Source organism: Chelonia mydas, chromosome 4, assembly GCF_015237465.2.
Source record: "Chelonia mydas isolate rCheMyd1 chromosome 4, rCheMyd1.pri.v2, whole genome shotgun sequence".
In the NCBI taxonomy this organism is placed as follows: Eukaryota; Metazoa; Chordata; order Testudines; family Cheloniidae; genus Chelonia; species Chelonia mydas.
In genome coordinates this window covers 72,958,870-72,984,666 of record NC_057852.1, presented here as the reverse complement: position 1 = coordinate 72,984,666, position 25,797 = coordinate 72,958,870, and the positions used below count along the sequence as shown (strand labels likewise).

The 25,797-nt window shown below is 40.4% G+C and overlaps 1 long non-coding RNA gene across 3 annotated transcripts; it reads right to left on the bottom strand.

Annotated features, from left to right (window-relative positions):
- Positions 1 to 1,971: 1,971 nt before the first annotated feature.
- LOC122465710 lies at positions 1,972 to 20,397 on the bottom strand. 3 transcript variants are annotated; one of them, XR_006290731.1, is made up of 5 exons: positions 20,314 to 20,397; positions 17,983 to 18,034; positions 13,376 to 13,652; positions 7,379 to 10,546; positions 1,972 to 2,134 (listed from the first exon to the last, which is right to left on the bottom strand). It is a non-coding gene; the product is annotated as an uncharacterized LOC122465710 (long non-coding RNA). The 3 variants fall into 3 exon arrangements; XR_006290730.1 differs by having other exon boundaries at positions 7,379 to 7,946; XR_006290732.1 differs by lacking the exon at positions 1,972 to 2,134 and having other exon boundaries at positions 7,346 to 7,946.
- Between the last annotated feature and the right edge of the window lie 5,400 nt (positions 20,398 to 25,797).

Sequence of the window (25,797 nt, the reverse complement as noted above, 5' to 3'; positions counted from 1 at the left end):
TAGGCTTATTTAAGCCCTACAGGATCTGTCCTAGGAGATCTGTAGGCTCACCTGGAGATTTGGTTTCTATAGGCATCCAAGGCTCTAAAGAAACCTCTACCAATGGACATTCCTAATTCCATATGCTGTTGCTTTTTCCCCTGGTTTACAGTCTGAAGTCTTCAGGTGGAGCTCAGTGGCCTGTTCCCAACTCTTTGGACTTGCTCTATTCACAGAGCAGAGGTTTTTCAGCATCACTTGCCTTCAGAACCTTCTTCAGGGACCAACTGATGTAGCCACTAGCTCCTCTAATTAAATCAAGGGTCTTGGAAAAACTCCTACTGTCCATCAGCTCTGTATTGAAGTAACTCAGATACCTCATGTCAAGGTTCCTTCTCCACTCTGAACTCTAGGGTACAGATGTGGGGACCTGCATGAAAACTTCCTAAGCTTACTTTTACCAGCTTAGGTTAGAACTTCCCCAAGGTACAAACTATTTTACCCTTTGCCCTTGGACTTCCACTGCCACCACCAAACTTTATTTGGGTTCCCGAGAAAACGTGGTTTGGAAACGTCTTTCCCCCCAAAATCCTCCCAACCCTTGCACCCCACTTCCTGGGGAAGGTTTGGTAAAAATCCTCACCAATTTGCATAGGTGACCACAAACCCAAACCCTTGGATCTTAGAACAATGAAAAAGCATTCAGTTTCCTTACAAGAAGACTTTTAATAGAAGAAAAAAAAAAAAAGAATCACCTCTGTAAAATCAGGATGGTAAATACCTTACAGGGTAATTAGATTCAAAACATAGAGAATCCCTCTAGGCAAAACCTTAAGTTACAAAAAAGACACACAGATAGGAATATTCATTCTATTCAGCACAGGTATTTTCTCAGCTATTTAAAGAAATCATAATCTAACACATACCTAGCTAGATTACTTACTAAGTTCTAAGACTCCATTCCTGTTCTGTCCCCGGCAAAAGCATCACACAGACAGACACAGACCCTTTGTTTTTCTCCCTCCTCCCAGGTTTTGAAAGTATCTTGTCTCCTCATTGGTCATTTTGGTCAGGTGCCAGTGAGGTTACCTTTAGCTTCTTAACCCTTTACAGGTGAAAGGATTTTTCCTCTGGCCAGGAGGGATTTTAAAGGTGATTACCCTTCCCTTTATATTTATGACACCTCATAATCCCTAGAACAGTGCCCTGGGGTTCCTCCACTATCAGAGTGGAATAGAGAAACCTCATAATCCCTAGAAATGTAACTGCAGCTGCTAGGGAACCCACTTGAGTTTCTTAGCAACTGCATACAATATTAGGGGTTATGGACCCTCTTTCATTATGCATCTCTTTCAGAGTGGCTGAGAGTTGGCTGGCAACAGGAGCAGAAGTATTTTCCCATTTTCACTGCCCTATAGAGTTGTAGGTACATCAACTCTCTGTCCGCCCACTCACTCTAACAGAGACGACCGCTATATGGACATGGGGGCGGCAAAGGCTACATCAGGGAAGGTGCTGGGTGGAGAAGCAGCTATCTGGCACCTCATGAAGATGCAAATTTACAGAAGGCTACCTTGCTTAGCAGTGATTAAGATCGGAGAGATCACAGGCTCTCCCTGAATACACCATAATGTAATGTAAGAAGGGGATCGTAAAGAAGAGTTAGCTCCTGTACCCCCCCAGGGAAAGCCAGTGAGGACTTTGTACAAGTTTGCTAGTACCAGAGCTGAAGTTTGCAGACAGAATAGAACACAAAGGCATTAAGCAACCAGATTTCAACTGGGTCCTGGGTTCTATGTTAACCTTTTTCACAGCCTTATGAGCTGTTTGACGGTTTCCTTGGGAAGCAGATAATCAATCATTCATTGTTTATTGTTCATGGATTCTCATAATGAAAGAATTGTGCATGAACAGTTCATCAAGTAGCAAGCACCAATAGATCTGGGCAAGAAAGAACTGACGCTCTGATAGACTTCAGCTGAGACTGTTGTATTAGAGTTCCTTACAGTTTGTTTTGAGAGGTTTCCCAGAATGGAAGTTTAGTCAGTTGGAAAAAGGGGTGCATGATGCAACTGTAGAGAAGTACATTTCTGTAAAAGTGTATCATTTATAGTAGTCCCTGTTAGTGGCCATTACAGGATTACTCAAAGTATGTCTGCAAGAGAAATGATACAGGATTAAATCATAGCACAATAACCACTTTGCATAGTCCAAATTCTGATCCATGCTTCCTTAATTACATTTATTAAAAAGACATTACAATGCCTCGAGGTAATGCACCAGTTTTTCTACTAAATCATTGTCAAAATTCTCTCTTAATTGTGTTATCTGACACCATTTTTTAGAAAAGAAAAGTAAAGTAACATAATCCCTTCAAGTATTTTCAAACTGAAGTATTTTGTTTGATTTATATGCTATTATCCAGTCTCCCTCCTGTAACTGACAAATGCTAAATGCTCTATCAGTCTGGCACCAAAGATGGTGTTGTCTCAGGCTTTTCCCAGACGGCTTTGTCTACATAGCTACATGAAAAGCTTTAATGATCATGTATTAGGTGGGACTTTAACCTTCCTTGCACCAGGTCAATTGAGCAGTTAATTGGAAAAGTCAGCCCCACTTGTAACTTCTACTTGTACTAAGACTAACTGCTAAATTCATAATCACCTACTGCCTTCTTTAGCTATATCCTTCTCAGTAATAAAAACTTTACAATGCTGTAGTGGTACTACACAGAACGAGGATGACACAGTACTAGGCACTGTCCATACATAAGCGAGGACAGTCCCACACTGTGGACAAAAGTTGTGGGAGAGGGATACAGTCATACTATTTATTCATGCCGTTCCATAAGACCGCTCTGAGTCACAATGAAGTCAACAATGCCAAGGAGGGCCACCTTTATGAATAAAATTAGACCTGATCTGAACTGTTCTCTGATGTCTTCCACCTTTTGTGAAGTTACACATGTGAACTATTTTTTCTTTTAAATTGTTACATGCCTCTGTACTTTCTGGTTTTCCCTGGAAGCAACCATTAAACACAATGTGAAAATCAATTCATGAAATGACTCCAACCCAATTAAAACCACTTTCCAACCACACTTTTTTAGCAAAGGTAAAATAAGCTTTTTAGAAGTCCCCTGACTGTACTCAAACAGAGCCAACCAAACTTAAGAAATGTTTAAATTTGTTCATTAAATAATGTGTATTAGAAAATCTGTAAATATAAATTAGTAAAACAGGGTCCTTGAAGTATACAGGGGAACCATCTTACAGTGAAATGGTTTGTTTTGTTTTTTCTACACATACAACCAAACTGCATTACAGGATTTTCACACTTATGTTTTTGATACAAAATTAGTAATTTCATCAAAAATGTGAAGAAAAGTGCTCAAAACAATTTTGTATGAAAAACTGCATTTTCCAAGATCTAGCAGAGTTTCTTAAGGCCTAAGGTTTTTGACTGAACTTCTATTGTTTGCTGTTCTATGGAGCACTACATTGTTTGCTAGCTTCTAATGCATTGTGACCACTTCAGGTTTTTATGCACGGCTAACTTTCCTTATTAGTGAAGCAAGTAGAAATTGCTGCATTTGGGTATTATGCTTTTAAAACTTGCAGGTGGGGTTACTGAATGAATTCCAGAATCAACGCGTATAAAGTGTGTGCTGAGTCCTATGAATAATGTAACTTCATAATAATTGTGTCACGTTAATATGTTACATGCTGCCAAAAACAAGAGAGAAAGTTTGATGTATAGGAAAAGCAAGCAGGAGGCATCTGACGGGTATAAATTGTCAGAGTACTAGAAAAATTATAAAATAGAATTGAGATAATAAAGTGCAAACTTAATTTCTCTGTTCACCTTCACAAGGGGTTAAGAAAAATTATACTAAGTATTACAACTACATAAAGGATAAGAGGTCAGTGAAGGAGACAGGCGGATCTCTACACAGTGGAAGAAGAGGTATTGTAGATATTACTAAAAAATTAAATTAACTAAGGAGGATATGGGACTGAGGCCAGAAACAGACATAAATTTCCGAAGGAAGGAAGGAAGAAAGAGATACTGAAAGAGATCAAGATCATATTAGTATCATAAATAGAAAATTAAAGACTGACAAAATTCCAGGACTAGAAGCAACCCACCCACAATTCTGAAAGAAGTTGTGAACCTGATCTTCCACTGCTATGCCCCTTGCATGGCCAGTCACCCTTGTGAAAACTGAGTCCAAAGTGTGTATAAATTACTACCATTCTAAGTTGGTAGCATGTTATACCCTCTTGGCACAGGTGTAGAGCACTACACAAGACAGTGGAGTGGAGAGTCAGATCCAGAAACTTTGAGATATTGCAAATTTAAAATTCCTTTGACAGCAAAGAAGATACCCTGGAGTAGCAGAAAACGTACTTAACTTTTAACAGCTAGAAAGCCACATTACCCTCAAATGGATGCTCATTATCCTCAAATGCAGAGAGCCACCAGCTTATGTCATTGTGATATTGCATCACAAACACAATTTGAGTCATGATGCTGTGTCATAACTGATAATGCTGATGTAGCATTGTTGTGATTCATCATCAAATATTGATGAAAAGTCACAAGACAGCAATGCAGCATCCCCATATATCATCAGTCTAGCTCTGACACTAGATGAAAATCATGCCATTAGAAGTGCTACTATGATTTGCTACCAATTTATATTTCTTCCAGTAGCACAGTTTGTTGGAGTTCTGCTCATCCATTAACCCTTACATAAAATTCTAATCAGCTAAATTTGGGAGATGATGTAGCGTGAAATTCCACCCCACCCGACAGCAAAGTATAGAGAGTAAACTTTTCAGAGGCATCTAAATTGCTTAAGTCCTATTGACTTCTAAAGGGACTTAGGTTCCTTAGTCTCTTCTGAGTAATCATGACAGTGCAATGAAATCCATGGGTGGGCAGGGGGAGAGGCCTGAATAGTGGCCACAGCTCCTCCATGTCTGTTATGGGGAGTTGGGACCATTGGATACATACAAGGATGGATCCTGTGGCCTCTTCTCCTAGCCTGCCTTCTCTATGCTTACCTATATGGGGCTGATGTTAGACACCCCCTATTGTGAACAGAGTGTACTGAGGCCCCTCTGTACACAGCCCCACTATGGAGCTTAAGTGGCCTGGAGAACTTTGTTGGGCCTTAAATTTTATTAGCCAGGTTCCTACTCAGCCAGCCATCCAGCCAGATTTAAAAGGACAGACTCCAAACAAACTCAATTTCAGGAGCTTTATTCAATTTAAGAACTTTGAAAGTTCAGTGTTCACATGGTTTGAAATTCAAGATCTGACATTTGTTCCTCCCTCCCTAGCTGATACGAGAACATTTTTGCTGACCTCAGAATTGGTGCTAAAACCATAGTACACCTCTAGTTTCACCATTCTATTCCAGGTTAACTAATCCATCAACTAAAAGGACATTCATCTAGAGTTCAATGAAAGCTAATGGGCTAATATACAGCGTCTGACACTTTGCTATTCAAGTCCCAGTGCAGGGTCAATGCTATTCAGGTCTCAAGTCCCAAGTTAACTTCAGTGTATGCCTGCGGTACAGAAACACTAGTTTATTTGTTTAGGCAAGTATGGTCTCATCTGCCTCAAGAGAGGCCTTAAAATTGCTTCTATGTTTAGAAACAAGATTGGTCTGTTAGGGCTGCCTGTCACAAAGTTTCACCTCTTTTTAGAATGGTTTACTCCCAATTCCCCATTTCCCAGTTTTGTCTGTTATGGAGTTTGATTGATGAACATCCATCTGCCTGACACAGTATAACCAAGAACACTAGAATCTTTTATCATATGCCTGAAGGCAGTACAACCACCACTTAAAGTTTACAGGGGCTTTATTTGTTAAAGTTTTACTGCCTATCTTTCTGAATCAACATTATGATTTGGTTTCATTGTCCCAGATTGTTTGAAAAAATGTGATTGCACAAAAAGAATTTAACAATTAAAAAAATATAACCTACGAGTCCACTACTTCCCTGACATATAGCCATACAGTTTTTATAGAAGTCACTCAAGTAACTGGGAGCTGTGTGCACATCTGAGGTTAAAACGGGACTGTTTTTGCACTGTTGGCTAGAAGATGGTAGCATCAGCCACTCAAGCAATGTGGGTAAATAGAAAAGCATGGTATCAGAGCCAACAACTGAGGTATTGTGCCTACGGGAGAGTGAAGGAGGCCATATGCATTAATGGGGCCTGGAGTTCATGCAGGAGTAACAATTGCCACACCCTTTAAGAGAGTGAGGTATGCATTTTCTTCAGCTGGTATTGAAAGGTTTTAGACGAATGTTGAACTCCTGTAGGTACCACTAGTTACAATAGGACTGTTACCACCCCATACTTGGGTTCAGGAAGTGCAAGGTGCAGGACTCTGGTAGAAACTCATTAAGAGGTACAAAGGAGACCTAACTAATAGGGTCCAACATTCCTCTTCACTTCACTCGTATACTCTGCGAGTTAAAATGAGAGTGCAGCTGGATGCATTTTGGGGGTTATCGCTTAGAGATCTCATAAATGCTTAGTTGGATTTAAAGAGTAACCTTGGCAAATATCAAACTCAACATTCAAAACTTTAAGAAATTATGTACACATAAGCTGGTCAGAAAATAGCAGGGGTTGTGCAAAAAAAAATTAGTGTGAATGAAAAAGATTAGACCATCAACATTTTCCATGAACAGGCTGATTTGGCAAAAAATTGAAAACAAATATTTTGGGTCACATTTCTACGTAGTTCAGTTTGGAACCACTGCTGCGGTATCTCATGGATGTTGTAGTTCAGGTGCCTCAGACTTCCGTTCTCCTCTGTAAACTGACCCCCCTGGGTGGATTATGCTTCATACTTCCTCTCTCCTTTATAAAAAGAGCTCCCTGGGTGGATTATATCTCCCATTATGCACAATGCTGTCCCCTCCTGGTAAGAAGAGGCAGTTGCACAATGGGAGTCTCTGGCCATGGTGCATTATGGGTGGTGTAGGCTGTCTTGGGAGGTCAGTCCATAGAGATAATTGGGACATGAGGAAACTGAACTATACCTTCCCTGAGGCGCCATGGCAGGATATCTGAACTGAAATATTCTCATTTTCAGGCATTCGGTTTTCTGAGGAAAACAATCAAAATTTCCACAGAAAAATACAATTTCTCTAAAAAGTTTTGTTTAGTCAAAAAGTCATTTTCTGTCACTTTAGACAGAAAAATTTTGATGAGTCCTAATATGCGCACAAACTATACACAGCACAAAATATAACACACATGCATACTAATATATGGGCTCTTTAAATGGCATGAATACTTTCAAACTTACTACAAAAACAACTTGAAACAGATGTTAATAAAAACAAATTATTTAATTTAATTTTACCTGTATGAGAACAGCCTTTTTAAAGCAAGGAGGCATGCTGGATGAGTGCATCAAACTAGGTGACAATCCAAAACGAGTCTGAAGATCTCAACTGCTAGGGAGTGGGTCCAGTGTTCTCTCCACACTGCCATTTTCTTTTCATTCCTGTTTGTGGGAGGACGTGCTCTGGAATGGACCCATTTGTCCCTCACACCACTATCCCTCCTGGTGGGAAAGGAAGGCTGCCAGTGAACCAGCAAACATAGGTGGACTGAGCCACCACAAGTTTTCCAGGCTCAGTAATTCCTGCTTTCCTCACTCCAATAGCCTTGGCATCTCCTTCACCCAGTCTCCTTTTCTATCTTTTTGATATAATCGGAGCTGCAGATGGGTCCCTAATCACTGACGACTGTTTTTTATTTTTTTTAAATGAGCTGGAATGACCTCCACTTGGGAAGACTGCTTAGTTATGCTGAGGATAGAATACACTCAGATCAGGCACAGTCTCACTGACCTGGCTTAACTTCTTGTACCCTCCTGTCAGCTACAGTTTCTTGTACATGTTTATTTTCACTCAATGTCTCCAGACCTGAGGGGGGAAACAGCAACTGTTTTCAACATTGCCACAACAATATGGAAGAAGACAGTGCAATCAGAGATGTCAGGGCACTGAACCAAGATTGGGATGCAATTAACTGTCTGGACCCAGACATGCTATCAAATGGAAAACAACAGGTAGGGTACGGAATCTGGTGAATTAAAAAAAAAAAATAGAATTCCCACTGAGTTAATATCTTACTATCACTACAGAGATGGAAATTCTGGGCCAAACCCTCAGCTGCTGTACATCAGCATAACTTCTGTGAAAGCAATGGACTTATACTGATGTACATCAGTATAGCTTTATTGAAGGCAAAGAACCTATGTCAATTAACAACAGCGGACGATCTGGCCCTGTGTGTCTGCAAGACATCTCTAATATCAGCCCCACTTGAAACAGTGCTACAAATCTCGACAGTCCAAACTTCCCCTTGTAGGCCTCTATTCCACTTTGTCATCTTGCCACCCATGTCCTTTTGTAGTGTTTCAGTTCACATCCAACATGAATAGTCTCTTAGTTGGGGGTATTAAGGTCAGAGGACAAGCTGTTACTGAAATGGTCACACATTAACCGTGTTAAGATGTTATGCTACAAAACTGGCTCTAGATGGCAGAAATTTTAAAAATAGTTTAAGGAATTGGAGTTTCTACTTAAAATAATTAACATGCGGACAAATTTTGGGGTGGGACTTTATTAACGAAGGTGACAAAAAATGAACTTAGCATAGTTCAGGCTTAGTAAATAATGTGTTCTGAGCTGAGACAGCAGGAATATTTCTGATTAGAGGGTGATGGTTGTTATATACTAACATCAGCACTCATAGGAAACAGCACTTGTTTGGAGTAATGTAAGTGGGAATGTCCTTTTTTCATTAGATTCAGTCCCTACAAGGAAAACTATTAACAGTAGCAATCACACAGAAACTATGCAAAAGATGAGTGGTATGTTTGTTCTCTCTACTCAGATTTATGCAAATACATTTTTCTGTAGGAGTTTTATTCCTGGAACATTTTGCCCAATGTCCAGGGTCAACAGAAGAGCATTCTACTGTGAAACTCATTTGGATTAAATGTGTCCACTTCATGAGAATTTTAGTTTGACACCTTATTAGGTTCTGTCATCCCTACAGGTCTGGGAATAATATAAATAAGGTTTGCATAAGGCAAACATGTATGCACTGATTTCTCCCTTAAGAAGTAAAATGTCAGTTCAGAATAAATTACAAAGAAATATTTCTATGCAGAGCCCAAACCTAAAAGGGAGCAGGACTAGGATCCAGAAAGCATATGAAAATGCAGTTATAGTTTGAGCTGCCCCCTTTTTTATGCACAATTAAATCTTTAGGTCTAAATTATGCCTTCAGAAGTCACAAGACTTCTGCCATTTAAGCCACGTCCAAAGTGGGTCTAGAAAATGCCAAGATTGGACCTGGAATTAAAATCACAGAGGCACACTGAGCAATTTTTTAAAAAGTGTCAAGGATGACATCAGTATCATAATTATAGGATTAAAAGTATGTATTCTAAGAGATTTTGTGATTGGGCTGGTAAACTCAAGGCTACACTATAAAGCTCAAAATATGTAATTAATTCATGACTTCTTTATCATGTGATTTGATTGCCCAGCTGAATGCAATGAGAGATTCTGCATTGATTTACACCCATCACCACCACAGGCTGATTTAACTGAGAGGCACTGGGTGTAAATCAATGCTGAATTTGTTGCTCTAATACAAATATATTTCAAATATGTATAAAAGCTTACGTGTGCAAGCCGTCGTTTAATAACAGAAAACAGTTTCCCCAAAATGCATTTCCAGATACAGTACTTTAGATTATTCATTGTAGCAGTCCCTGCACACATGCCCGCTCAAGAGATGCCAGCACGGAAGTCATCCAGCTTCAGGTTAGTTACTGGGTTTTCCATGAATTCTCTCAGCCTCCAGAACAATTCAGTTGCCAAGGTGATTTAACTTTTGTGATTAACTAAATCACAAAAGCCCACCCCTTCCATCATAATCAAAGTCCAAAAGACAGACACCAATCTTCCATCACAGACTTATGCCAAGCACACAACAGTCTTCAGTTCTCCTCTTTCTGGGGTCAGCTTCCAGCCTTTGTCAGCTCTGGTTAGTTCCTTCTTCCTCCCTCTTAATAGCAGAGGTCACAGCATCCTCTACCAGACCTGGGAACCCAAAACAATTGGGATACCAATCCTATAGCTCAGACCCAAACTCATTCTTTCCTTCTCAGAACCTCTTCCTATGTACCAGCCTGCCTTCTCTGGAGTGTCTTCTCCCTCCGGTCCTTTCCCTTGCCCCGATACTGGGCTCAAAATTCTTCCACTTTGGACAGGTCTCCACAGCCCTCCTTCCTTGGGCTGTGATCCTCACAAGCTTCATCAGGGTGCTTCTCTCCGGACTCTAAGCTTCACCGCACTGAGTTCCACCATCTTTTATCTGCTGAGCATTATGGCCACCTCACTAAAGCATCTGATTCCCAGCTTGACTTTTGGTCCTCCCATGGAACATCTATTCTTAAAGGGCCATGCTTTGGAACAGGGGATGGCTGGGCCCAGGACTCACCGCCCTTAAAGGGAACAGACCACCCTGTTACATTTGTTGTTTTTTAGAGCTCTATATTTTTACTAAGATAAGATTGCCAGTTTCATTCAACTACTGGATGTTGCTGTATTTTGACTAATGGCAATAAACTCACTAATGCTGTTTCCCATGGAACATTCTTCTCTTTCTTTCATTTCAACTGCTGTTCATCGATGCCCTAGAAGTAGTACAGTTTAACTTATTTTTGGTATTATGAAATCTCTCCATGCAGATTATGCTAATAAATTTTAGGTGATCTGTTCTCAGAAGCAGAAGAACTGCTGCCAAGAAAGAGAAGGGAGGAGAAAGCTTGTAAAAGGAGGAACTTTTTTAAAAAAGGTTGTTTTGAAGGCTGGCATAGTTATTAAAAAGGGTTGAATTTATGTTCTTTGATTAATTTCCTTAGATGTACCAGAGCTGGCATGCTCTAAATGAGGTTCAATGCATTTCTGGGCCCTCATAGTAGCTTTATGCAGATGTTTGACAAGGCTGTTGCGTGCCATTCAGCAAAGAAAGTACCATTTTACGTGGCTGTCAGTATATACGCTTACTGTGTTCTGGGGCAGAGAGTGGATGAACAATAGGTTATTAAAGTAGGTTCCAGCAGACTTTTTTGGCTCTTTACTGGTAAAACATGTCCCTCCGTGTATTTTGTGATAGGACATCAGATATCGTGTTTATTTTCTGGTTGCCAGATCTATTATTCCCCCACATAATGTTGGCTGATTTGCAGATAGCCAGTGAGACAGACTTTTTTCCCCTCTCATTAGTCACTCCCTTTCCCTTAACCAATGGTTATGCTACTCTCTGCCCTTGAAAAATGTCCACAGCTGCTCTGCTAATTCCCCTTCAGAAATATCTGCCACATAATTAAACAGATTTTTTTAAAAAACCTTTATTTTACTGGTAATTGTTTTTCTAACTGAGCAGTATGAGCTCTTCTGAGCATCTTCAGCACAGAGCCTCCTGACCTGTGCTCACGTCTGTGTCTGCCAGTGACTGATGGGCACTATTGTGTGGCAGTGCCTATCTGGTACAGTAAGAGTCTAGCGTCACAAAAAGCTATGAATTTTCCTACAGATTTTAGCCCAGTCCTACCTGCTAAGAAACATACATTGCTGGTATAGCCAGGCCAGCTGACCCTTCAATGCATCAGGCAGAACCCTCCTTCTCTGCCTGCCTGAAGGCAGCGCTTTACTTAAATTCTGCAATTGCATGGGCTGGGACCATCCTTTTAAACATTTCCTGGTTACCTATGGTTGGTGATTTATTGCACATGGTATAGAGTTGATTTCTTGTGGATGGTGGAATGTTGAATGAAGTTCTCTGAATGTGCCATCCCTACTTCATATATTGAATGCACCAGCAGGTTTGCATATAGCAGCTCGCACCTCTAGGGAGTACTGTGGGCCAAAAACAGCACAGGAACACTTGGATTAGCAACTGTTGATCCCACCAGTTGTCAGGTACCACAACTGCATGTGAAATCTGCCTGCTGGAAATCCCTGATGCTGAACGCTCAGATAATTTCAGAATTCCAGGATTGCTGGAGCAGCCAGAACTGGGACAACATTCCATAACTTCTCGACTACCCACCCAGCTGAAATCTTAAAGTTGCCTTTATTTTAAGAGTGTCAATAATTGAGTACTCCCCTTCCTTGTGGCACAACTCAATGACTACCTTTGAAAATTGCTTGAAAATGCACACTGCTGTGACAGCTAAACTAATAAATAAGATGGAACTGGAATGTCCATCATAAATTTCTATGTAAGAGTGTAATACATCATCCATTTCAAAACCTTTTGTGCTTAGTTGGTTTTCAAATTGTTTGCCCAAATGCATATTTCTTTGCACTAATTAACCAGTAAAAATGGTTTAAACTCCTTAAGATATTCCTATTTCTAGACTTTCAAACACGTGATTCAGAATTGGTTTGGGATATTTTTTTACCAAGTTCTAAACCAGAAAATAGCCACATGTTTTCTTTTAATAAGCAGGATGAGATGTATACAAATTATATGCCAGATAAATTTACTGAACCAAATCCTGAGATAAAGAACAAAGGTCAAATAACAGGCCCTAAGGAAGAACTTGGAAATATAAGGGTTTGAGGAAAAGCAATTCTCAGCCCCAACTAACAATTCAGGGCATTAAATTCCATGTAACCAGTTTATGGCTGACTACTGCAATGTATCTGAGGGACACACACACAAGGACTTGGATCTAGGATTTGGCTTTATTACTAGAATATCATGGCCAAGACATGCAAAGTGTACTGTTTGTACAATGACACATTTACAGTCCTACTTACAGGCAAACCCTGTCCTCCTTTGGGAGGAATGCCTCATAGTGGATGTCTACACTACAATTAAAAACCCACGCCAGGCCCATGCCAGCTGTCTTGGGCTTGCAGGGCGTGGGCTGAGGGGCTGTTTAATTGCAGTGTAGACATTCTGGCTTGGGCTCTAGGACCCTGCAAGGGTTTCCACCTCCATCCTCCCATGGATACGCCTTCCATAGAACTACACATGGTTGTTTTAAGTTTGGGGTAGTTTGGAAACAGAATGATGTGGTAACAAGTTGACTAACGTTTTCTGTCTTTCCAGTGCTCTTTATTTTTACAGTTAAAAAAAAAAACACACTCTAAACCTAATTTACAAATTAGATTGTATATTAGAGGCAGGGAATGTGGCTTAATCTATGTTTGTAAAGCACCATGTACATTTACAGAACTATATAAGTGACTTTAATGCTATTTTGCTCAGATTTAAAATGCATTTGAACAAGACAGACCAATGATAAGTCAAAAGGTACCTTGCAGAGAAAGTGAGGAGGCCTTTTGGAGGTCTAGGATCATGCATTCTGCAGCCCCTTCAAAGTAGTAAGCAGCATAGAAGAGTGCTCCTCTACTCCTACACAACTCCTGTCACCAGGGCTCATGGGATCTCTGTTCCTCAAGGGATAGCCTTCTTTGATGGCTAGCAAAACAAAAACTCTTCAGATGGGGGATGTGAAGTAGGAGCTTCATCAAGAGCTGGCACTTGGCTAGGGAGTTTCAGGCTTCCAGTACTGATGATAGTAGTAGTCCCACCTGAGAGGGCAAAGAATGGTGTCCCAAATGGGAACTCTGCATCCACCTCTGCTGCTTTTCAGGAAGTTCTATCCCCCTACCAGCATAAGATGGATGTGAGAGGAGCTAGAGACTCCACTCCCTTTTGAGGGAATGACAACTCCATTATACAGAACAGACAGATAATATACAAAATTGCTCTATAGAAAGATCTTTGAAGATTGAGGAAATTTAAATAATTTCCAGGCATCAGTCCCTGCACTCAGCCCCAGTTTTTATTTGTTTTTACATCAATACAGAGTCTCCATCCTGGCTGAAACAGGGGAGGGACTCAAGAAAGATGTGCGCACATAGAGCTCCACACTTAGGTCACCCACACATACATGCTTATGATTATCTGACAATGGCCCTGCTTGCAGACATGAACTCCTTTCTGGCACATTCCTGCTCTTGTCCCCATTCTCTGCCCCCTACTGTGCTGCATCACAAAATGATGCAATACCACATCACACCATGATGTCCAGGCCCATGACAACAGCCATCAGAATTGGCTGACTCCCCTTTGCAGCTTAATCTGATTTAATACTGCACTACAGGTCTCAGGTCAGCAATCCTGAGGACCAGTATACATTGTAAAAAACTGTCCTGATGGATCTGTCCAAATTTATTTGGCCCAGGTGTTTTAGCAATTGTGACATACCAAAAATTTTCACAGGGCTCAATGGCCTCTTAAACTCATATTTCTACCAGCTCTTTCTGGCAGTCTAGAATTACTCACATTCCCTATGTCCCTTTGTTTACTTAGGTGCGTTTCTTTGTTTCTGCATCCAATTAAACACATTTAAGAAGGGGATATAGTAAATTTTAAAAGTTTTGGGAGTTTCTCACATTACCACCATGTGCACTACTGACATGCTGGTGTACAACACAGGAACAGGTAAACGTGTGGTGTGAATGATGCCCCTAATGAATATTTTCCCATATGCAATTAAACAGTGCATATAAGAAATGTATGTAGGTCATTTTCTCTTTCTCTCACCATTAGAATATGCTAAAAACTAAAAATCCAGGGAATTCCATATATCCTCTACATATCCACCCAACTTTCATCTATTGGGGTTAAAAACACATCCACTCCACAATAGTTTGTACACAATACTTAACTCTGCCTGATAAGTCTGAACTCCAAGAATATGGTCATGAGTTGTATGAGGATAGAACCTGCAGACACTATTCCAGCCTAAGTCACAAATATGGATGCTTCTTCTACTATTATCTGGAGTGTATCAGAGTAGATCATAATATAGTTGGTGTGAATATGCATCATCTTCACAGCAGTAAGAAAGCAATTAAGCAAGGAGATGTGTATTTGCAAACCAGGAGTTAATAAAATTCACCAGCCAAGGAAGAGGGAACTTCAGCAAGCAGAAACTAGTCACAAAATGGCCACTTTAGGTCAGCAGCTGCTTGGGTCTGCCAAATTTAAAGGGGCAGCCCTCAGAAAGAATTGGTGGAGAAAAGTTCTTATAAGAGGGTTAATAGAGACCCAACAATCAAAAAAAAAAAGGTTCCTGGAAAAGGGGGCTGCTTTTTTATAAACCACTTCCCTATCAGAATTTGTACGCAGGTGCTCTGCTAAAAATTTTCTACCCAGGCTATGGAAAGCTGAGAGCCAGTGACCTACCGCAGGCATAGAGAAGAATTGTGAGTCGATGAATCATAAGCTGTTCTTTGAATTCCTTAACCATGAAGCACCCACCCACCCACCGACACAGAGGTTCAGGGAAGGTAAAAGAAACAGCAGTAGGGCAGTGCCAACCTAGTAGCTAAAAAATATCTAACCAAAGCAACAGGATCCACAGCAGGAGCAGTCCCATACTTCTGCACCCAAGTGATCTCAGACTGACTTTTTCACATCAGCCTGTTCCATTTGCTGATTGGCTCATTGCTCTGACCTGGTCCCACCTCCTCCACTACTTCTATCTGATGGCCTCATTCTCCTAGCCCCCAGTGCTCCTCTCCATGCCTTCTTTCCTTCATACATATAAAACCGTGCAACCAATGTGTGTACCACACTCGGAACAGGTGACATCTCCAGATCTATATATTGTAACTTTGTGACTAATCTCAGGATAGGGGAATTAGCAGGGGAGAAATGGCAGATGCATATTCCCTGAGGTGCAAGGAAACAGTAAAGCATCTGTGCCTTTCTCTGCTTCATGGAAAGAAGGACACAAGTGAAGACCCAGTGTTTAGAACAGATGGAGTAAAGGTATATCTGGTGGACTGCGTTTGGAGGGTAGTTACCCAGCCCATTTTTAGAGGTTGAACAGGATGAGGTACAGTACAGCTTCCAGGTCCATATAAAGAGAGGGTGGACAAGCTACTGTGTTCTCTTCCAACCTACAATGTGATGTTGGTGTTTTCTCTTGCAAATATGAAGTGTGAGCAAAGAGTAAAATGGTAATCTCTGGTCTACAGTGGGAGGATGGGCTGGAACCAGGTCAACTCTGTGGTCTATATGTAGAAGATGAGTAGGCGGTTCGCCACGCAGTAAGTATTCTTAATCTCAGATGAGGACAGCTGTGGTAGCTCATATTAGAAATATGAGTAGGATGGCATAGGCAAGATAAGAGGCTGGTCTATAACCAATCGGTGGTGGAGATACAGGGCCAGAGCTGTTTTTCAGAAAAGTTTTCCATATTTTTGACAAAACTGGCAAATAACCACACACCACACAACAGAACCACTAACTCAGGAACCTATCCTTGCAACAAAGCCCGTTGCCAACTGTGTCCACATATCTATTCAGGGGACACCATCATAGGGCCTAATCACATCAGCCACACTATCAGAGGCTCGTTCACCTGCACATCTACCAATGTGATATATGCCATCATGTGCCAGCAATGCTCCTCTGCCATGTACATTGGTCAAACTGGACAGTCTCTACGTAAAAGAATAAATGGACACAAATCAGATGTCAAGAATTATAACATTCATAAACCAGTCGGAGAACACTTCAATCTCTCTGGTCACTCAATCTCAGACCTAAAGGTCACAATATTAAAACAAAAAGACTTCAAAAACAGACTCCAACAAGAGACTGCTGAACTGGAATTAATTTGCAAACTGGATACAATTAACTTAGGCTTGAAAAGAGACTGGGAATGGATGTGTCATTACACAAAGTAAAACTATTTCCCTATGTTTATTTCCCCCCCCCCCCCCCGCCCCCGGCTCCTCGGATGTTCCTGTTAACTGCTGGAAATGGCCCACCTTGATTATCACTACAAAAGGTTTTCTCCTCCCCCATCCCGGTAATAGCTCATCTTAAGTGATCATTCTCCTTACAGTGTGTATGATAACACCCACTTTTTCCATTCTGTGTGTATATAAATCTCCTCACTGTATTTTCCACTGAATGCATCTGATGAAGTGAGCTGTAGCGCACGAAAGCTTATGCTCAAATAAATTGGTTAGTCTCTAAGGTGCCACTAGTACTCCTTTTCTTTTTGCAAACTTTAGAGGGGTTTTAAATTATTTTTTTCTTTTTCAAACCCTTTCCACCCCTTTTTCACTCTTTCCTTCTACCCCATTTTCTGGGATAAAACCAAAGAGAAAAAACAAGAGAGTTGGGGGGAGCGTGGAACAGGAGAGAAAGGAAAAAAAGAAAAAACATGAAACCAAAAACAAACTGAAAAAAGTGAAATTTTCAATTAACAGTTTCAAGAAAATTTGAATAATCAAAAAAATCATTCATTTTCAAAACCTGTCTGATGAAAATAACTTCCACATTTGTGACATTTTTTACAAACATTTTTTCCATTTTTCAACAAGCTCTAACAAGAAACTTCCTGCATTGCTAGAATTAAACTGTTTTATAAGGCAATGTATTTAACATTATCTTACCATACTGTCTCTGAAAAGTTTCTTACTTTCAATAAAAAGTATTTGTTCATGACTCATTAACAGCAGAATGGATTTTAAATTATAAAGGTAGTGAGACCTGTGATTCTTCTAAATTATAATAATCTTTGAAAATTAGGCTGGCCAATTTTAAGACACTTGTGATGTCTCAGATATTGCTTTTGGGAACTGGATTGCAATAACACCCTGTTATGGTGTAAGGGAATTAGGTATGCTGGCGTCTTTTACAGAAACTTTTTCTCTATAGGCACAAGTGTAAGAGAAGCAAGTCTTGGTCAGAGCCAGGATAGCACTGTTTTTTTCACAGTTAAAATTGGACATGACACCCCTATAATTTAAGAAATAGTATATAGTCATGTAAGGACTATACTATAATGCATACACTCAAGGGGAAAAGTTAAGTTTGCATGTGGAATCTTACCTTTGGTGTTCCCTGACTGCTGAGTCCTTAACTCTGTAAGCTTCTTCAAATCCTATTAAAAAAGTTTGTGTGTTTGAATATTTGTGCACTCCCACATACATACAAATATTCTGTATATATACACATTCATCACGTGATGATGATAGCTATTTGCTAAATAGCAGACTTATACACTACACTGATCATACATCTTTGACCATTCGTTCTGCTTATTGGGACTTGTCCTCTGAGCAGCTTTAAAGAATTTGCTTTTTTCTCCCATCAAAAGTGGAATTCTACTTCCCTGTCCCCACCCCCGTTCTCCTCCAAAAATTATGCTGGCCTGAGGCCCAGGCAAACAACGTTCAGTCCGAGGCTAGTGGCACTTTTAAAAGTCAGATGATGCATGATGCTGCAGTACTAGAAATTAAAGCTTTATACTATAGGAAAAGGGACATTCCTAGATTTCAAAAGAATAACAACACTTGCTTTTTGCCCTTGAATGTCCCATATTATTGGACTTTAAAATATTGACATTTTTTAATAAATATATATATTTATATAAATATAAGTCACTTGGGGTAATTATTAGAGATGTTTTAATTAATTGTAATAGTCTCCTTGTGAGCCTTTTCAAATTGAACTCACAATGCTAAAGCAGCTTGTTGGTAGGAAGAAATATGGAAAACAAACAACACACACAAAAAATCTCCTGAAGTTGTTTCTACAGTTGGATTTCTGTACATTATGAGACATATACAAAATACATGATAGTGTGAAATAATGGTTGTATTGGTGATCATTTGAAATTACCTGCAAAATGACCTCTGTCCAGTTTCCCATCGTCATGAATTTTCATTCACATATATAATGAATGCGGGGGTGGGAGTTGTATCACTGTAATACTGTGTAGCTATTATGATGTGTGCACTTACAACTTTTTAAATATCTCAGTCTATGAATCCGAACAGTTGCACTGCTTGGCTGAAATGCCCATTATCCAGCCCAATGTGTAGAGCTTTCACTGAGAAGTCCCTTTATCCACTAAATGAAGATGAATGCATAAGGAAAGAAACTTGCTGTGATCCATTTCCCAAAAATAATCAGAGTGAGGCACGCAACCTGAACATTAGGGCTCTTAGTGGCTGGTTTGGATTGAACTGAGGAAGGCTAAGGAACCTTGGCTGCTTGCACTGAGTCATAACTTTTTAAACAAGGCCCTAAGTCAGAGCTATCAGTCCTGAGCTGCTGTTTTCCTGGCTCATGATAAGCCTGTCTCTTTCTATCCCAGGCTTGGGCCTGTGATTTAACATAGCAATGACAGCAATTGTTAGCAGCAAAAACATCCTTAACAACTCTTGTCTAATACAAATCACTTATTCTTTGTGAAAGATGAGTGAGTCATGCAAGTAACAGACGGCACATTAAGGCTACATTGTTATAGTGTGCTTTAATTAGTTGTGTGGCATATAATGATGTGGGGTCAAATAATAATTTAATTTTTGTACACTATCCTTTTTTGTACATTACTACTGGACCACCCTCTATGATAAAGGATCTCCCAATCACATACAGGATGCTTACTGTAGAACACCAGGAAATTGATTATTTTCTTTCCACAAAGACTCTTTACACATTTTTTAAATCTTTTGCATTATATAAAAATGACTTTGAAAACTGCTGCCTAAACCTTTGTAAAATATCATTGGAAAAAAGAAAACAGATGCAAACCCCATGCTATAAAATTAAATGAGCCTTTCTAGACAAAAGTATAACATAGCACTTAGCTATTAATTTTTACCTCTACATCATAAATGCCCAAGGCTATCCCTTTTTATTTCTCTAAATGTAGTGAAGTTGGTTCCTTGAAGAAAAACCTTTGTTTTACTTTAGTTATACCAAATAAATATAACAATTCCCTGATAAAAGCAAACCTCTAATGTTGCTCCAAATATGAGGTGGATTTACTTTAAATAGTTAGCAAAGCAGTGTCTAAGGATTTATCATTATGAGGGGAAAAGTTTTGTTGAAAATGAAAACATCCCACTCAGAAAATAAAACTCCAAGAAGGGGAAAAGTCTGCAGAAAACTCTACAAGTTCAGCTTCTCAGACTTTCTGCTGAATTACACCTTCCACAAGGAGTAGCTTGTAGACCTGCAAGGGTTTGAGATCCCCACCATGGAGCCTGTGATCCTGTTTAAGGCTGGGCAGAAAACACGTTTCTGTTTTACCTTGAGGATTCAAAATTGTTTTTGTTCCCCTGCAGGACAGGGACAAGACATTTTGAAATTTTGCACAAAAAACACAACCCAGAGACCCACCACTGAATAACCAGTAGCTAAAGCACTCACCTGGGATGAGGGAGGCTCAGTAGCAAATCCTCACTTTGCCTGATTCAGAGCAAGTACTTAAACCTGCTTCTGTCACATTTCATGCAAATGCATTAACCACTTGCCTACATAATTGTTTTTACTCTCAATCTCCCTAGTAGGAGTTATTTCACTTTGATCAATAATTAAGTATTCACTGGGGCCAGCAAGAGATTGATTCTATAGCCTAGTGGTTAGGGTATTTACCTAGGATGTAGCTGATTTAGTGCAGCATCTTGAACTCGGGTCTTCCACATCCCAGGCAAGTGTCCTAACAGGCTATTCAGGGGGAATCTTTCTGACAATTTTGGTCAAAACTGATACATTTCCACACAACATTTCAGTTTTAACTGTAAAAACTTCCATTAAAAATTTTTGACCTGCTCTAGTTCCACTGAAATCAAGGAGTTATGTCTATGTAAGGCTGGTGGGATTATGTTCTTTATTTCAACTGTTCAGCTCTTGTATTCAATTTATTTTTAACATTTTAATATGCTCCAAAACAGTGTCAGAGTAAATCGTAAAGCCTGGGGCTATAAATGTAAATTTATTAATCTGAACTCCTAAACTGGTAAGTGTAAACTATAGACCCTCTCATGGTATTGGAACAGGCCTGGTTAACGTGATTGATAGTCTCCTTCTAGCAATGGATACTTTAAAAAAAAAATAAACCTGTCCTTGCTGATCATGACCCTGTAACTGGCTGTGCATGGGGAGACCCCTATGCCCTCATGGTATCCTACTGAAGTCAACAGGTGTCTGCATGCATACAGGGGTTTGCTTGTATGAAACCATTTGCAGGACTAGCACTGCTGTTAGATCTGTAATACTGCTGACCCTTAGGTGTTGGTGATGAGTCTAGTTACTACTGGGAATGGCTGAGGTGCTTCTAGAGGAAAGGACTTTGCAAATGATTGTGGGTACTTGCTTGTCTTCAACCGTGGGGTTCCACCCATGGCATACCATTGGATTCATTTCTGTCCCATGAGGTTACTAGAGGACTATAGCACCATTAGTATGCTGATAATATGCAGTTTTCTTTTTCCTGTTCATTTGACTCATTGTGAGCTGTCTCTCAGCTATCCTATCGTCTAGCCAACATTTATATTTGGATGAGACTCAGCAGATTAAAACTCAGCTCAGATAATGAGACTTGAGTGATTGCACCTCCTTCTATGTCTCTTCCTTGTGAGCACAATGGAGCAGAGCAAATTAGCTCTTGCTACCTAAGTTTAATCAGCACCTGATAGTGATAATTTTGCCTTTATAATGACTGCAAGCCACAGTTCATGGACTAAATCTTTTCTTTCAGCTCTTCAGTAGCATTTCCATAGCTCTCAACTGTGCCTCATTATGAGAGTTGTGGTTTTTACTGTAAGACCCAAACGTATCTCTCTAGCATGCACATTTGGTGTTCTCTGAATTGTGTTGCTGTAAATTTGCATTACAAAATGCAAAACAGTAACATTGAAGTTGCACAATATGTTATTTAGGTGAAAGAAATCTATTTGCTATCATAAATAGTCTTCCTTCCCTACTGCTTTTCCTTTCTTTCATGTTCAGCCTTTGTCTCACATAGAATCATAGACTATCATGGTTGGAAAGGACCTCATCTAGTTCAACCCTCTCCAATCCCCAATTTTTGCCCCAGATCCCTAAATGGCCCCCTCAAGGATTGAACTCACAACCCTGGGTTTAGCAGGCCAATGCTCAAACCACTGAGCTATCCCAACTTGTAATATGGCTTCCAATATCTGGGCCTTGGCAGGCTGAGATCTGTGCAACCACGTATAAGAAAATGCCAGTGAGAATTTTAAAAGTTCAGCATTTTAGTGTCATCCTCATTAATGCTAGGGTTTTTTTTATCGTTGCTGACATGAACTAATTAAGTACTAAACTAGGTTTGTCTTAATTCATATTAATCAAGTTGGCAGTTTGGAGTGCTTATCCTCTCTCCCATTTTGAATTATAGGTCTCATATTTTCTCTGGCTGCAAAGGAAGACATGGCAGTAGCATATTAAACTAGAGCTGAAAGTCAATTGGTTAAATTCATTCAAACACTCCTTATTGTGGTATGTTTTGCAGGTTTCTGCTAAAGACATATTTATTTGTGTAAGCCTCATCAGCTGAAAGACCAGAAGTGAGGAGTTAATTTAGTAGTTAAGAGGATACACCAAAAACTAATTGAAGATTATTTTAAGTCCTCTTCCGCTTTTCTGAGGATTTATACCGAGATGAAACTTGGATGCATGGTGCCAAAATATAGACACAAGATCCGGGAGGGAGGATTAATGTAAAATGCTAGAGCAGCATAGGATGAGCATATTGCAGAGCTCCATGCAACTTTACTAGGAGGATCAAATCCTTCCACCAGCAGGAGTCTGGTAGAGTGAAGTCCCATGATGTTTGTATTCATAAAATTATGATGGTCCTGGTACATGACTGGAGCTCCTAGGAGCTACTGCAGCATAAATAAATAATAATTCATTGATTTTAGTCCTGGGTTCACCATGGGACAGTTGTGAATATGTTTTCAAAGCACGAAAAGACTAGAAATACAACTCATAAGCACTGTATCACTTGCCCAGGAATACCAAAAGAGGCCTCTCATTCTTTTATTACACTGAGATTGCACTACTCCAAAAGTTAACCGGTTAATTAGCAGGCCAGTATGACAAGTTTCTTCCTCTAGTGATTTCAGGTCTCTGACAGGATATAACTTTTAGTACTAGTTGCTATGCTATATTGTGTACAACAGAAATGGGCTTCAAGGAACTTGCAAATTACCTTCTTGAGAACTGCAGGGTGTTGATGAACAACTTCCAAAGAGAATGGACCCTGGTCCACAAAGGTACTTAGGCACCTAAAATCAAGAATTAGAAACCTAAGTCCCAGTTTTGGCTCCACAGCGATCCACAAAACTCCTGCCAAACCCAACAGGCACTCATTCGGTGACTAAGTTTTCAGGATAAATGTTCCCTAGCCACCTAAGTTTCTGCCTCTGAATGTGTGCACTGCTGCTGCATTTAGATGTTTGGATCTCTATCTCCTGCCTAAGTCCAAGAGTGATTCGCAAACCAGGGAAGATAGGCATTTGGCTGTCTAAGTCACGTGCAGAGTGGATGTGCACAGAAGCCGCCTACTGGATTGGGTTGCATTCAAAATCTGGCAAAAGGTGGCAGTGATGCCCATTTTATAGCTTTTTAGCCCAGTGGTTAGCACTCACCTGGGAGACCCAGCTTCAATTCCCCCGTCTCTGCCAGAGGGGGAAGAAAGGATTTGAATAGGGGTTCTTCCACCTCTCAGGACCATGCTCCAACCACTTAGCTAGGGGATATTGTGATGATGGGCAGGGGAAGGAAGAGGAGGAGGAGGTGGCTTCCTCAGTTTCTCTCTTGAAGCTGTTCCACTGTGGATAAATAAAGAGGGATTGGGCCAGGAGGACTGGATCCATGCTCTCCTGCCCCTTCCCCCCTGTGGATGCCCTAACCATTGGATTACAGAGTCATTCTCTCCCTCAGTGTCTGGCCCAATTACTGTTTCACTGTGGCTAAGTACTGGAGTTATCATTGGGGCAGACAGAAAAGAGAATGATACTGTAGCCCAGTGGTTAGAGCACCCAAGTGGGAGACACTGGTTTCAGACTCCCTGCTCCAACCACTCTCTTATTATTTATCCACATCTTATTTATTGGGACACCTCAACTGGAGAGACTGAGGGAGCCTCACATCACAATATCCCATAAATCAGTAATTCGGGTAGGCACCTAAGAGGTAAGAGACCCCCCAGTTCAAATCCCTTCTCCCACTCTGGCAGAGTGGGGTGAATTGCGTTGAGCCAGGGTCTCCCACATCTCAAGTGAGTGCTCTAACTACTGGGCTAAGCTTTATAAGGTAGGCTGTGGCACTACCACCTCTTTTTTGTGTCAAGTGTGGCAGGCGCCCAAACTCATTCCCTCAGGGAACACTGCAGGCACCTAAGGTGCCTGAGTCCAGGCAGCTGGTTCCTGTCTGTGAAGCAGTAGGTAGGTCCCTGCAGCCCAGACTTAGATGACAATCTCAGAGAGGGGGGTGGGGCTTAGCACACATCTCTCTCATTGGCATCTCCCATTGGCTAGCTTAGGCAGTTCTCCACCTAGCATGCTTGCTTTTTTGAATTGCATTCTAAGGCACTTATCTCTTTCCATTCATTGTATAGGAGCTTAGATACCTAAGTCAGCTTTTTGGCTTGGAGTGGTAGTCCTGTGATTTTCTATGCACCTAAAAGTTAGGTGCTGTGACACTCAGCATTGCAACACCTAAGTCCCTTCATGGGTCCCACCCGTGGTGCTCCAGCAACAGTGGGTCTTGGCTTAACTTGCCAGATGTGCACTCTCCTTTTGTAGCTTGTTTATTATTATTTAGATTGGCATAAGAAAAGATGAATGAGCCAGTTCAGAAAAAATAAGAAGTGGCACTCAGAACTAAGACTAATCCTAAATAGGTCCCTTTTGTAGGTTTTAAACTGTGTGTGGGTATTAATGGGATATGACAGAGAGGATGCTGAGGGGAAAAAGATTGGGGGGAACTAAAGTGAATAGGGTAAAAGAAAGAGGGGCCGGAGGACAGACTAAAAATGTGTTAAAAGGGCCTAGTTCAAGGTAAAGTGATAAGAGGGGATTTATACTGCTGGACGCCTCCTTGTACTGTCAAGGAAGGTCTTTGTCCACCCAACTTTGTCAGCAAAATTTCTCGTCTGGCTTTGGTACCGGACAGTGAATGGTCTCCTAAGCAAACAGAACAAGAAGGATTCTGAACAAACTGCTAACCACTTCCATAGATATTGTAATAAGTCACTGCCATTCAGTTGACTTATTAAATTCATAGCAGACATACTGAATAAGGAAAAGTGGCTTAGATTATCCTGAGGTGCCAGAGGAGTCAACCGAGGACATGTCTAGAAAAATTAAGCTGACAAGGCAACTATAAAAAACAAACAGCTGAAAGAGGATAATGCCTCTGTTTTTCTTCCTACTGCCCACACCCATTACTTAATTTATTGGATTATGTAGTCCTACAGTTTTAAAAGGCAAACAAAATTGTGTTCTCGGCTGTAATGGTATAGATCTAGAATAATTCCACTGATTTGCATACATATAACCAAGAGCAGATTTTGGCCTTGTTTGTAGATGGTAGGTACCTTGACTGTGAGAGAAAAGTTGTTCTTGTTTTTTGTTTGTTTGTTTTAATTGATACATTATTGATGAAGCTGATTGAAGCAAAATATATATGAAATGGGATTTAAAGAGCTATTTACTTCTACTTTACTTCTAATTACTTCTACTTCTAATTTACTTCTGCAGGAGGGTAGTGATGGATTTGGGATGGTGGAGCTTTGTGAAATTCAAGATGTGTGAATTTTGGAGATGTTATTTCACAGAGATTCATGGAAACCTTTTATTTTGTTTACTTGATTTCCTTTGGGGG